Genomic DNA, 13,545 nt, shown 5'->3' on the forward strand with positions numbered 1-13,545 from the left:
AACATTCACTGATCGATGGTGAGTATTCTTGTGCTTAGATAACTAAGAAAGAGTTAATTGGTTATTTTGTTATTTAGCATTTTTGTCTTTGCCAAAACATTTGTCATTTCTCCTGAACAACCTTCCCTGACCTCTTCTGGGCCTGAGTTAGGTTTTCTATCCAGGTGTTTATGTATCACCAGAACTCAGCTCTGCTATAACAACACAAACACTGTACTGAAAATATCTGCCTAGAGATCTGTCTTCCCCACTAGGTTAGAAGTGCTTTGAACATGGGGAGTACAATTTAGTTATCTCTTCCAGAAACTTGCATGGTGTCTGAAACATAGTATACTCTCAAAAAAGATTGTAAACTGAACTTCCCTGAAGGAGTCAGGGTTTAGGTCAGATGTGGTTCCGTTTTTCCATTTCAAAGCTATCAGTGTCAGAATGGATGGTCATAGGAGACACAGTAACAGTCAACTAGAAAAGTGGGTGTCACTCTCAGATGGGTGACCTAAGACCTTCTTACTCAGTGTCATCAACTAGAAAATGAGAGGGTGTTAGTAGGTGATCTCTCAGCTGCTCATATTCTAAGACACCAAAGTCTTTATAGAGCACCCAGTAGGTATGTGTTTACTACTATGCCAGGTACTCAGGAAGAGATCGCCACTGCCCTAAGGGAGCAGAAAATCTTATCTCAAGGAGAAACAAGACTGACAGAACCCATTTTTACCAGGACTCACTGGCATCAGTTAAGTTTCAGACTGTGTCCTGCAGAAGATAAAGGCTGCAGGAAAGAAATGGAAGCGGAAGTAACTGGCCTGTGTGTTGGATCAAGAATCAGGAATACCCCCAGCTGAGACTCATCCAAGGCTTTTGTGCCAGGTTCTGTACAAAGTGAATGATATGAACCTCGCCATTTGTTCTTTCATCGACCTTCTTGGAAACCATGATGTCCACATTTTACAAAGAAAAAAAAGGCACAGAAGTTTAAAGTCATGACATGAGTGAGTGGGAGTAATGAGGGCACCAGAGGAGGAAGTGATTTATCCAAGGCAGCTACCCTTCCAGTAAAACTTAGACTCCTAGCCCATGCTCTCTATACTTGAATAGTTTGCTTATGTTTGTTTTTGGTATTTTTGGTTGTTTACTTTCCCCCAAATATGTGATGGAAGAGAGAGGTCAGGAGAAGGGGAGTTGGAGAGAGAGAGAAAGAGAGAGCTTGCTTCCTTGGAGCACCTCCAGGACCCACGGTCACTCTACCTGCCTGGGCTCAACCTGATTTTATCTGTAAGGCTACCCTGCTCAGCCTCAGCCTTCCCTCCCTTAATGGCCATTTGACTCTTTCAGGTTAATAGCATGAATATTAAGGAGTCCAGTGGGATTCTTTATAAGCAGAGGAAATAGGGAGCAGGTTAAAAATCCAATTTTAATAAACTTTTCAAGTCTTGGTTTAGATAGAGCTCTAATGGCTCTCAGTGCTGAATCATCTTAAAAGTCAATATTTTTTGGGTTTTTTTTTTTTTTGCGGTACACGGGCCTCTCACTGCTGTGGCCTCTCCTGTTGCAGAGCACAGGCTCCGGATGCGCAGGCTCAGTGGCCATGGCTCACGGGCCCAGCCGCTCCGCGGCATGTGGGATCTTCCCGGACGGGGGCACGAACGCGTGTCCCCTGCGTCGGCAGGCGGACTCTCAACCACTGTGCCACCAGGGAAGCCCCTAATGTAGTTTTTAAAAGGTCCTTGCTGTATAGAAAGTTTGATGGGTATTGTTTAATTGTAGATTGTGCGTTCCTGTCTTCATAGGAGAGATCACATGTAAAACTGATCAAAGCAGATATGAAATGCCACCATCCACAGAGCTGGTTGGGTAGAGGAGAGGGAGTTGGGTTTGAAAGATAATTTTCACTCATTTGACCGAAACAAAGAGAGTATGATTACACTGTGTGGAAATGGTATCCTCAAATAACTCCTCTAATTTGATTGTGCTGAGGTCTAGAATTGTTTCTATATCTTTTGACTTGCTAATTAGCTGGAGCAGACGGCTTGTGAGAGAGAAAATGAGGGTCATATCCAGAAAACACGTAGGATCGTGGTTCCTTCCAATCAGCACACCCATCACGCGCCTCCCCCAACAGCCCGACCGACTCCCAACTTTATCTATATGTCCTTGAAAACGTTTCACGCCTCTGTGATTAATAGATGATTGGATGTTTTTCTGAAAACAGAACTTTCATCCCCTTCCCGATACCAGATGTATTCTTGGCACATGCGGTTACAGGGTTTAGTTCTAACTTTTGCCTTTATAGGACCTATCCTTCACCAAAATGAATGAATTAATTAAAAATTAAAATTATATTGCATGACTACATTGGTGTAAAGAAGAGTATATTATTCTTATTTATTTAAATATTTTCTGAGATATAAAGCTTGTTATGTCTTCTGATTTTAAAAGAAATTAAAACTTTTTTGAGAAGCACTGAAAGTACCTTGGGCTCTCATGACTTCTAATGGAGAGCTTGGCCATGTGTAGATTGTGATATTGCAAGGGATGAATGCTTAATTGATTCTGGTGAAGAATGTATGATAAACCCAATTTCATACTCATACCTTATAGTCCATTTGTTGTGTTGGGTAAACAGCTCTAGACAGCATACTGCTTTTATTTCTGATCCTGTGTCAAACTTTGCCCCAAATTACACACATCAGTGCTGCAAAAATTGCAATATTGCAGGTCCAAAGTGGTCCCCTTGTTCAAATTATTAGACCCTGCTGAGTGCTGGAAAGCCTTCAGGGCAATGGGAAATTTTGGCACTCTCTTTGATTTCAGGTTTGCTCCGACCAAAGCTGACTGATGCTTTGATGAGCAGGTCTTGCTGATTCTCTCTTTTAGGTCTTATTCAAGGATCCTGGGAGGTTCAAACTCTCCAGGAAAAAAAAAAAAAAAAAAGGACCTTTTCCTCTCTCTTCAGCCCTATCAGTTCAGTGGAAACATTTACTGGGTACATCTTATATAGCAGCCCCGTGGTACGTACCTGGGCTGAGATTTATAGAGAAGAATAAAATGTAATCCCTTACCCGAAGGGGCTCACAGATGAGCAGAACAGAAAAATTACAATTCAGGCTGACGATTCTCATGTGCTCCTGTTCTCTGTATACTAGGAAGGTCAAAGGAACATTTGGGCTGTGATTCTCACACCCTTACATTCCTGCCCTGAACTCTCAGCTTCAAGCAGCACATGGTATTTCTAGCCGCTCTCTCCTCTCCGAGTCCCCGCTGAAGCCCTCCAGAATGTGGCCTATTGTCCGTGAAAACCGGCAGGGCTGCCTTCTCACTTCTAAGCCTTGTTTTGATTCCATATTTAAAATAGAGCCAGAGCTATGAGAAGAGTCTTGAAAGATGCTCAAGTTCTCTTTCTGACTTTTGCTATACTTTTCTTATAAAGAGTTTGCAGTGACACTCAGAAGAGCTAGCTATATTTATTTTTTCTCCTTTATGGTAGCAATATGGACTTCAAAGAACACTTTGAAGCTCAGACGACTTAGCTCTAAATGAAAAACAAACATTTTATATTTAAAATGATCCAGCTGACGTCTCAATATATTAGTAACAATATTTATTATAAAATGTAAAAATGACTAACCTGCAAGTATGATACCTCAATTCCTTTTGGTAGCTGTCCTGTGACCATGAGAGACCTCAGCAGGGAAACAAAATCTGACCTCTGGTACACAGAAGATTTAAAAACAAGTGGATCAGAGAAGAATTAAGACAGAGCCCTGATCAAACCATGCTTGAATTCCATGTTAAAAAAAATGGTTAACTTGTACAAAGTTAGGAAAATATATTAGACAACATGGGAAATAAGGAGGAGGTATGTAGAGGTAAATAAAAATCATGACATTTATTGATATGCGTTATGCTAGGAGATTCGAATACATTCTCCTTTTATTCCCATTTTGCACATGGACATATAGAAGTTAAGTACGTTCTTAAAGGGCATACAACTAGCAATGCTGGATTTAGGGCCAGGTGAGCATCAAGTCCTTCTATGTCTTTTTCCTGTCTCATGATGTAATTCTCTCTTTCCTCTCTCTCTTTTTTTCTTTTTCTTTCCTCTCTTACCTGCATGTATGCACTTTAAAAAAGTAGAAAGAAGAGTCCAGTGGATTTTATGTCCTGTCTCCAAATGTAGAAGAGATCTAGGGTTCTCTTCATGCCTAGAAAATGTACTTACATTCTAGGAATTATCCATAAGGTATTTACATCCAATATTCATGCTGTAATTGCATTCAGTAAACTCACTCTAGACTTAAAAGCTCAGTTCTCAGTGTAATTGTTTTTCTCACCCCACATACAATCAGCCCTTTAATATAGTAGCTGTTATGGAGATGTATTTGCTGCAAGCTTTATCTCACATTGGGGTCCTTGATTTCATATGGTGCTTCAGATCTCAGCTCTAGTGTCTTATGGTCACTAGTTCACTTACTCCAGCATCAGGTAGTTTTCTAGCTCTTACTCTCTGCCAGGCACAGGGGTGGGCCCTGGAGATACAGGGTGAAGTGGAGACAGCACCTGCTGTCGTCTTAGAGCTGAAAATCAGGAAGGTGTCAGTACATCCTTTGGAGGATTGAATGCGCTTGCCAGCTCTTGCTCTTTATTTGGAGACAGCCTGCCTTTCTGAATTTATTTCTTCCTGGAAGCTGTTCTGGCTGGTGGGGACACTACCTGTCTAGGGAAATGGATGGACTGATTTGTGAGCAGATTGCAAAGAAGAGTAACTTCAGATGCTTCATCAGCTCTGCCCTTTCTCCTCATGGGAGCAGGATGCCTGCAGAAAGCATCCAACCTGCTCGTCTCCTCTGCTGCTTCTCTGGGCTCCTCCCCTGTGGGAGAGAGGTCTTTTCTGGCCTGGGGCTGTCTCTTCCTCCCTACGTAAGTGTACCCAGTTCTGGGGTTCAGCTAGCAGCCCTTTTGGCTCTCATGTGGTACGTTCTCCAGCGTAACTTCCCTCAGTAGTGAAGGACTTATTTAGCTTTCATCTGTCTTGGTGTTTATTTCACAGGCACGGAAGAGGGGTGCCACTTATGGAGGTAGATTTAAAATCTCCCAACTGATTAACCCTCTTTCTTTCCTGGTCCTAATTCACTTATCCCTTGCCCACAATTAGCACTCATTATGTACTGCCCTGTTCTCTAATTGTTACCATGGCCAAGGTCATTTCCTGGGGTTATTGTATGTCTATTGGGCTCATAGTCTATGCCTTTTAGGCCCTACTCATACTTAGAAAGAGAACATGAAGTGAACTCCTCCAAAGTAAACATTCAGGAGATATCGCAAACCCCAGGAGGGCAGGTTCCAGAACCAGATTGCTGGGGTTCAGATCCCAGCTCTGCAGAATGAGCTCTGTGACTTCACCCAAGTTATTTAGCCTCAGTTTCTTCTTCTCTAAAATGGTGAAAATAAAAATGGCCCCCTTCTCTTCGTATTACATGTAAAGCATACAGTACACACTGAATGCAAGCACATTATTATAAAAGGGAATTAAATCAGATGGTCCCGCCTTTCTTAAAAAAAGTACAACAAAACCCATCTACTTTCTTAAGCACCCTAAATGGCCTCTGGATTACAGACCCTTTAAGGGAACAGTTCTTCTTGTGAACTGACAACGTCTGCCCCAGAGGTCATTGCTGCTTGAAAATCATAGCAGTGAAGGGAAGGAGAGTTCTCAAAGAGAAAAGCTTGGGAGTCAGACAAAGCTAAGTATGATTCTCTGCCTTTCAAGTCTATTCACATTTTCCCTCTGAACCTCAGTTTTCCTTCTATAAGATAAACACAATGGTACTTAGAAGACAATATTTTGAGATTTAGGTAAGATGATGCAGCTAACAGTCACTGACTGTGTGGCACATATATTTTGGTTTTACTGAATACAAGGAATATTCCTTCTGTCACTGATTTCAAGTAGTGCCATTAACCAGAACTGATGTTGCTTCCTGAGTGGACTTGTATTCACTTGAAAGGCAAGTGACACGGAAGGGGTGGAACAGAGCAAGAGGAAGAGACCCCAACCCCATGGGAAATCAAACTGGGCCATTATCTTCTGAATAAGCGAGAATGGGAGGTGTTTCTTTTGCAGAGAACATCATTCTAAGTTTGCTAGTTGTACTCCACTCACAGGTGTGGCATGTTGAAGCATAAAGGAAACTCTCTTTCATCATCCACCCTTGATATATGCAGAATAATGGCCTCCTAAGATGTCCACATCCTAACACCCAGAACCTGTGAACATATGATCTTATGTTATGAGTTGAGTTGTGTACCCCGACTCTCAAATCCATATGTTGATGTCCTAACTCCCAGGACTTTAGAAGGTGACTGTATTTGGAGATCAGGTCTTTACAGAGGGAATTAAGAGAAAATGAGGTCATTAGAGTGAACCCTAATCTGACTAGTATATTTATATGAAGAGGAGACTAGGCCACAGAAATGCACAGAGGGACAATCATACAAGGTCACAGGGAGAAGATGGTCATCTACAAGCCAAGGAGAGAGACCCTTAGGAGGAACCAACTCTTCCAACACCTTGATCTTGGACTTCTACCTTCTAGAACTGCGAGGAAATAAGTTTCTGTTGTTTAAGCCATCCAGTGTGTGGTGCTGAGTCACGGCAGCCCTAAAAAATGAACACAGTTCCATAAACACTTTGTTGTTGGTTTGCAAGAGAATAGAGAATTCCTGGTCATTACTACAAATAAGGACATTGACTTTGTGAAGTCACATTTATACCACAGTACCCTGTTTCTGTTCTCTTTGCATATATACTATCTTTTAAAAAAATTTATTGGAGCACAGTTGCTTTACAATGTTGCATAGTTTCTACTGTACAGCAAGGTGAATTAGCTATACATATACATATATCCCCTCTTGTTTGGATTTCCTTCCCATTTAGGTCATCACAGAGCATTGAGTAGACTTCCCTGAGCTATACAGTAGGTTCTCATTAGTTATCTATTTTGTACATAGTATCAATAGTGTATATATGTCAATCCCAATCTCCCAATTCATCCCACCCCCCCCTTTCCCCCTTGGTATCCATACATTTGTTCTCTATGTCTATGTCTCTATTTCTACTTTGTAAATCAGATCGTATATACCATTTTTTTTTCAGATTCTACATATATACGTTAATATACAATATTTGTTTTTCTCTTTCTGACTTACTTCATTCCAATGAAAATTCTTAGTGTATTTCTAAAAGACATTTTAAAACAATTATACTCACCATATGTACTTCAAATAATAATAACATGAAGTGATGGCAGTTGGGTGTATTAGCTATATATTGCTGTGTAACAAATTAACCCTAATGCTAGTGCCTTAACACAACACACATTTTTCTATTGGTTTCTGTGGGTCAGGATGGCTAAGCTGGGTCCTCTGGCTCAGAGTAGCTCAGGTTCTAATCAAGGTGTCTGTCTGAGCTGCAGTCATGCCTAGGCTCAGAGTTGGAGGATCTGCTTCTAAGCTCACCCACTTGGCTGTTGGCAGGATTTAGTTCCCCACAGGTCATTGAACTGAGGACCTGGTTCCTTGCTGGCCATTCTGAGGTTTCCCTCAGTTCCCTGCCGTATGGCCTCCCCATAGGGCAGTGGGCTTCATCTGAGTTAGCAAAAAGCACACCCCAGATGGAAGGCAGAATCTTTTTATAACCTAACCTCAGAAGAGACATCCTGTCACATTTGTCACAAGCAATTTGTTATAAATAAGTAGCTAGGTCTAGCCTATGCTGTAGGGGATGAGGTTACTGGAAATATGAAGTTCAGGAGGCAGGGATCATGACAAGTTTCAAAACTGACTGCAGCAGCAAGCAAGTCCATCAACAAGCAGGCAGCGACATCAGCCTCATGACACTGCTTGGCTGACCACAATGGCAAGATGCCATCAACTGTGGGATAATCCCAATTTCACAAATATTAAAATGTAAAAAAAAACCCTTAAAGTCAGTGAAATACAGTATGTTATTTCTTAAAATCTTTGAAACGGCACCCTTAAGTGATGTATTATAACATTTTTTTTCCTGTAATTTTTCACATTACCTTTGTAATTACATGTTATAATAAGAATAAAGAAAGCCAAAACCATTGAATCAAATTTTGAGGTACTTAATTAGTAAATCATTCAGTCATTCAAGAGATGGATACTACTGTGTTCTATGCATGTGAACTAATCCTCAAAATGTTTGATGTACTCAGAGAAAAAGATCATTTTAACTTGACCATCAAGGCTCCTGCTTGACCATCAAGGGTCCTGCTTCCAAATGACTAGTCAGAGAATGGAAAGCCTCACAAAGAGGTGGGATCTGGGCCACATCCAGGAATCATGTGCTTGGTTTCTACAGAAGAGTTTCAAATGGCAAAATTCTCCACTGAATTTACTGAAAACGTCAGAGGAGAAAGAAACATTTACAGGCCCCAAGTGATACATGAATAAGGACTACATGCTACTTTTAAACTTCCGCATCTCAGTATTAACGGTTCAGCTAAATTTTAAAGTTTACTTTTGCATTTGTTTGATTATAAAGTAATACTTGTTCATTATAGCTAATTTGGAAAATCACAGAAAATTAGAGGAAAAAACAAAACAAAACAATAACACCACTACCCAAAGGCAATTCCTGGATTAAGACTGGGTAGATAATAGCTGAAATGAAAAATGAAATTGAAATTGCCAGTTTGTCCTACTAGGGTATTTCTAAGCCTGTAGCATTTAAAGTTGTTTAGTTTTAACTTTATTTAGCATAACATTTATTGTATATTTGGATTTCTAATTTCTTAGGAACAGGCACAAACAGGGGCCAGGTCTTTGCTTTAAAAAAATTAAATTAGTGTGTAATACTTCAACATTCACGTCATATAGAAAATGAACAAATATTGTCTGATGATACATGGAAGTCTGAAGAAGGGTAAGTAGTCAAACAAACTCACTTTCACCCAATTCATGAACCAGGAATGAAGAACTGGGTTCAAGATGTAGGGATAGGTCTTGTTTACCTCCGCAAGGCTCGCATGCCTCTTCCTCTTTGCACCACCCTCCCTCCTTCCCCAAAGCACCCACTCTCCTGACTTTTTAATTAGAGATTAAATTTGCAAACTGGAACGTTATTTACATACCATCATCCAGTATTCTTCTGTGTCTCAGTCCTTTCTTTCAACATCATTTATGCAATTCATCTACACCATTGCTTGGAGATGAAGTTCATCGTTACTGCTGAATCGTATTATATCGTGTGAGTAGCAGAATGTTCTTAGTCCTACTGTGGATGGTATTCAGGTTGTTTCCAGTTTAGGACTTTCCCAAATCACACATCTGTGAATATCCTGGTGCATGTGTTTTTGGTGCACAAGTGCAAACATTTATGTTGTTCTACACTTGGGAGTGGGATTGCTACATCACAGGACTTGCAAAAGTCCAACTGAGTGGTTAATACCAAACTGTTTTCCAGAGAATGTGTGCTGACTCAGTCCGCACCCATAGTGTGTGAGTTTCCATGGCTCTGCTTCTTCTCCAGCACTTGGTAGCACCAGTCTGTTTACTGTCAGGAACTCTACTGGGTATGTAATGCTGTGCCATTTGGGCTTTAATTTGGACTTTTGTGATTGCTAATGAAGTTGAGCAGCTTTTTTTCTATGTTTAGTGGCTATTTGGATATCCTCTTTTCCCCCCGTTTTACTGAGATATTATTCACATATAGCATAAATAAATTTAAGGTGTACAACATGATAATTTCATATATGTATATATTGCAAAATGATTATCACAGTAAGGTTAACACCTCCATTCCCTGACATAATTACTGTTTGTTTGTTTGGTGTTCTTTGGGGATGGCGGTGATAACATTGAATATCAACTTTCACTTTTTTAAAAAAATTAAAGTATAGTTGATTTTCAGTATTATATTAGTTTCAGGTGTACAGCATAGTGATTCAGATTCAGATTTTTGCAACTTATACTTGATTAGAGGTTATTATATGAAAATGGGTGTAATTCCCGGTGCTGTACAACATAATTCTGTTGCTTATCTATTTTATATATAATAGTTTATATCTGTTAATACCATACCCTTAATTTGTCCCTCTTTTATGAAGTGCCATTTATGTCTTTTGCCCATTTTTCTGTTGTGTTTTTGTCTTTTTGTTATTGATTTGTAGAAGATCTTTATATGTTTGGGGCAAGTTACTATGCCTCTGTTTCCTTGTCTACAAAATGGTAATAATAATAATACCTGCTTCACATGATGCTGTCACAACGATTATACGAGTTAATGCATGTAAACACTTAGAACCATATGTGGCACACAGTAAGTGCTCCCCTAACTGTTTCCTATTGTTATCAGCCAGGTTCCCATGGCTAGCAGGTTGTGGACACAGAATTCCAAAGAAGCTTCTAACTTCCATTCACCAGACATTGTCTTGCCAACAGCAACTTTACACATCCAGAAAGATTGAAACTCACCATAGTCACCCCTAATTGGGCCCACCCAGGGCCCCAGTGGTAGCTTTAGAGGAAAATGCTGGTTGTGATTTTATTATCATCACCACACTATTTTTAAAATATTAAAATTGTGTTTTTCCTCTGAAGAGAACAAGGTAGCTTTTTAATTGAAAATTACTGAAGAAGCACTGTTTTTTCCTCTGAAGAGAACAAGGTAGCTTTTTAATTGAAAATTACTGAAGAAGCATTTATCTCACAGCCACTGTATGGTGCAGTTGGCATTTGGCATGTTGATTCCAAAAGTTTTAACAAAATGATTTTGCACCAGGAGGGTAAAAAAAAAAAAAGAAAAACTCCCCGAACACAGGAATTAAATGTATTAAAAATTAAAGGACATGCAATGTGAGCAATGAAGTATTTTAGGCTAAGTGCCCATCCCAGCTTCTCCCCTTGGTTCACAAGCCACACTTAGGAAAAAAGAGATATTTTTTTCTTTTCTACTTTATTGCTCCCAGGGGCCATGGCAATAGAATTTCTTATAAACAAACAAATCAACAGACTATAATCAGCCTGCCTTGGCTCCTTCCATTTGTGAAATTTTCACAGATAGATTAAATAAATTATTTTTTGAGGAGGGAAGTGTGCAAGGGACCATAATTTAGACCTTTACAACCAAAAATGACAATATTTCATTTATTATTCCTCACGGAGAACAGCTACTAATATCTTCCTTCTAGGTCCCTTAATTAAATTCAGCTTCTTATATTTTTTTCTTGATTCACTCCCTTTCATTCCTGGATTAACCTAGTTCTTCATAGTTGTAATTTCTCTCAGCTGTTAAATTTCATTTACCTTATTTAAATTTCTGGAGGTTTCTTTCCCGAGTGGAAAGTGTTTATTTTTTCACTTCTCTCCCTAGGCAAGAAAACCATCCCACTTAGACCAGAGTTAACTAAGTTATAAACGTTCACACTGAAATGTATTATCCTATATAGTAAGTACATGTGTGAACATAGAGTGATTTTTGGAAAGGGAGAGTGATTGTCCCAAGACTGTCAAGAAAACAGTCTTCTCCATCCTTAAAGTCCCTTCAAAGGGTTACATCTCCCACAAAATCTTGTTCTCTCAACTTCCATAGAATGACTGTGAGGGTACTATAGTAAACTGTGTGGTTATTCCTGATATTTGCTCCCACCTTCCTGTATAGGGTTATACATACTTGCTTGTTGCTGTGTCTTACAGGGCCCCCTGTGGCAAGACTGTACTATTTTGTCCATGGACATTGGCACTGAGCATGTGACATGCTTCAGCCAATGGGATGTGAGCGGATTAGTCTCCTCTGAGGGGAAGCTTTCAAAGGCGTCACAAGTTTCCACCAACACTCTTGTTCTTCCCCTGTCCCAAGTTCCTTCATTCTGGTTCTAGAATGAGCAGGCAGATGGAACCCCAGGAGCCGAGCTGTGGCCTCCTACATGGGGCATGAGCAAGAACTGAATGTCTGAGGCTTGGAGGTTATTGGTTACTTCCTGTCATTGAAACTGTTTATTGACTTGTCTTATTCAAGGTATGTTCCTTGAAGACAGGGAATGCATCTTCTTTGTTGGGTATCTGCATATTTTGGTGCTTGCCCATCAGTAGGAACCAATAAAAGTTTGTTGAATAACTGAACGACTTGATGAAGATCTCCAGCAATAAGCATCTACCCTCTTCTATGGCAGCTATGCCTTTTGGAAAATGTTTCTCACCCTGAGCAGAACTCTGATTCTCTAGGACTTCCACTAAGTGTATCAGTTCTCTCCCCTGGGCTCACGTAGAACCACCTGATACCTCGTCCATAAGACAGACCTCTAGTGTTTGAAAACAGTGCTATTCTCCATTAGGGAGATTGTTCCTTTTGTTTTGTTATCTTCCATGCTTTCCAACTCCTCAACCTCCTGGGGGCTCTCCTTTCCAGGTTCAGGGATGTCCCCATGTCCCCTCTAGAACGTGAGATCTGGAATCAGCACAAGCCTCTGTGTGTGGTCAGAGTAGCACAAAGTGAGAAAAGGTCATCTCCTCTCGGGTAATCCTCCATCTGGACTAATTACACTGCATTTAACACAGCCTTTGCTATTCTTGGCAGCCACATCACACTGCTGACTCATATTGAGTCAATCAAATCCCTTAAGCCTTATTCACGAGTCTTTATGACCAAGTTCTGCCCCAACTTGTGAGGTAGGTTTAGGGGACCCAAATACTTTTCCTTGTTAAATTCTTTACCTCATTTCATTTGGTTTGTGGTTTCTGTCTACCTGGGAAAAGGAAAGCTTTGATTTCTGGGAATGGAAACTCAGCTATTAGCCAAGAGAGAGGAGAAACGACCTTGTCCCATCAACTGTGGAATGATTAGAGAGCCCCATTGTCTGGTCCAGCAGTCTGTACTTAACTATGTGATGCAGTTCATTGCCAAGCCTATGGTGTCTTCGCTGAATTTCTCAAGGAGAATGGAAGGATATTGAGAGCCAGCACCAATAAGCAGCTCTACTTATGTGTGACAGACTCAAAGTGGCTCCTGTGATCCCCACCTCCTACTAGCCACACCTTTGCATAATTCCCTCTGCTTGAGTGCAAGTGCATCCTCTAATTTGCTTCAAACCACTAGAATTTGGCAAAGGTGATGGGATGTAAGTGACTGCATGTACACTGTTATATAACACACGTTATATTACATGAGATTGTAATATTATCTTTCTAGGAGACTCTCCCCACTGGCTGTGAAGAAGCCATGAATGTTGTGAGCTGCCCTGTGGAGGAAGCCACATAGCAAGGAACTGAGAATAGCAGTTTCTAACTGACAGTCAGTTAGAAACTGAGGTCTTCTGTCCTACAGCTTGTAAGAAATGGATGCTGCCAACAGTCATGTGGCCCTGGAAGAGGATCTTTCCCTGGTCAAAACTTGAAGTGAGACTGCAGCCCTGGCCAGCACCTCCATTGCAGCTTTCAAATGAGACTCTGAAATGGAGAACCTTAAAGCCTGGACTCCTGATCCACAGAAACTGTGATATAATAAATGTGTGTTGTTTTAAGGTG

At 40.5% G+C, this 13,545-nt stretch overlaps 1 long non-coding RNA gene across 2 annotated transcripts in view; it reads left to right on the plus strand.

The window, feature by feature from the left end:
• The window catches only part of LOC149749117 (uncharacterized), a 15,672-nt gene extending 2,127 nt beyond the window's left edge, over positions 1–13,545 (plus strand). For both annotated transcript variants that reach the window (XR_016393234.1, XR_016393233.1), the window contains one exon: positions 13,211–13,545. This is a non-coding gene — a long non-coding RNA (uncharacterized LOC149749117). The remainder of the gene's footprint in view (positions 1–13,210) is intronic.

This window comes from Delphinapterus leucas, chromosome 5, assembly GCF_059928025.1.
Source record: "Delphinapterus leucas isolate spDelLeu-1000000601 "Yukka" chromosome 5, BTC_Dleu_Yukka2, whole genome shotgun sequence".
NCBI classification, from domain to species: domain Eukaryota; kingdom Metazoa; phylum Chordata; class Mammalia; order Artiodactyla; family Monodontidae; genus Delphinapterus; species Delphinapterus leucas.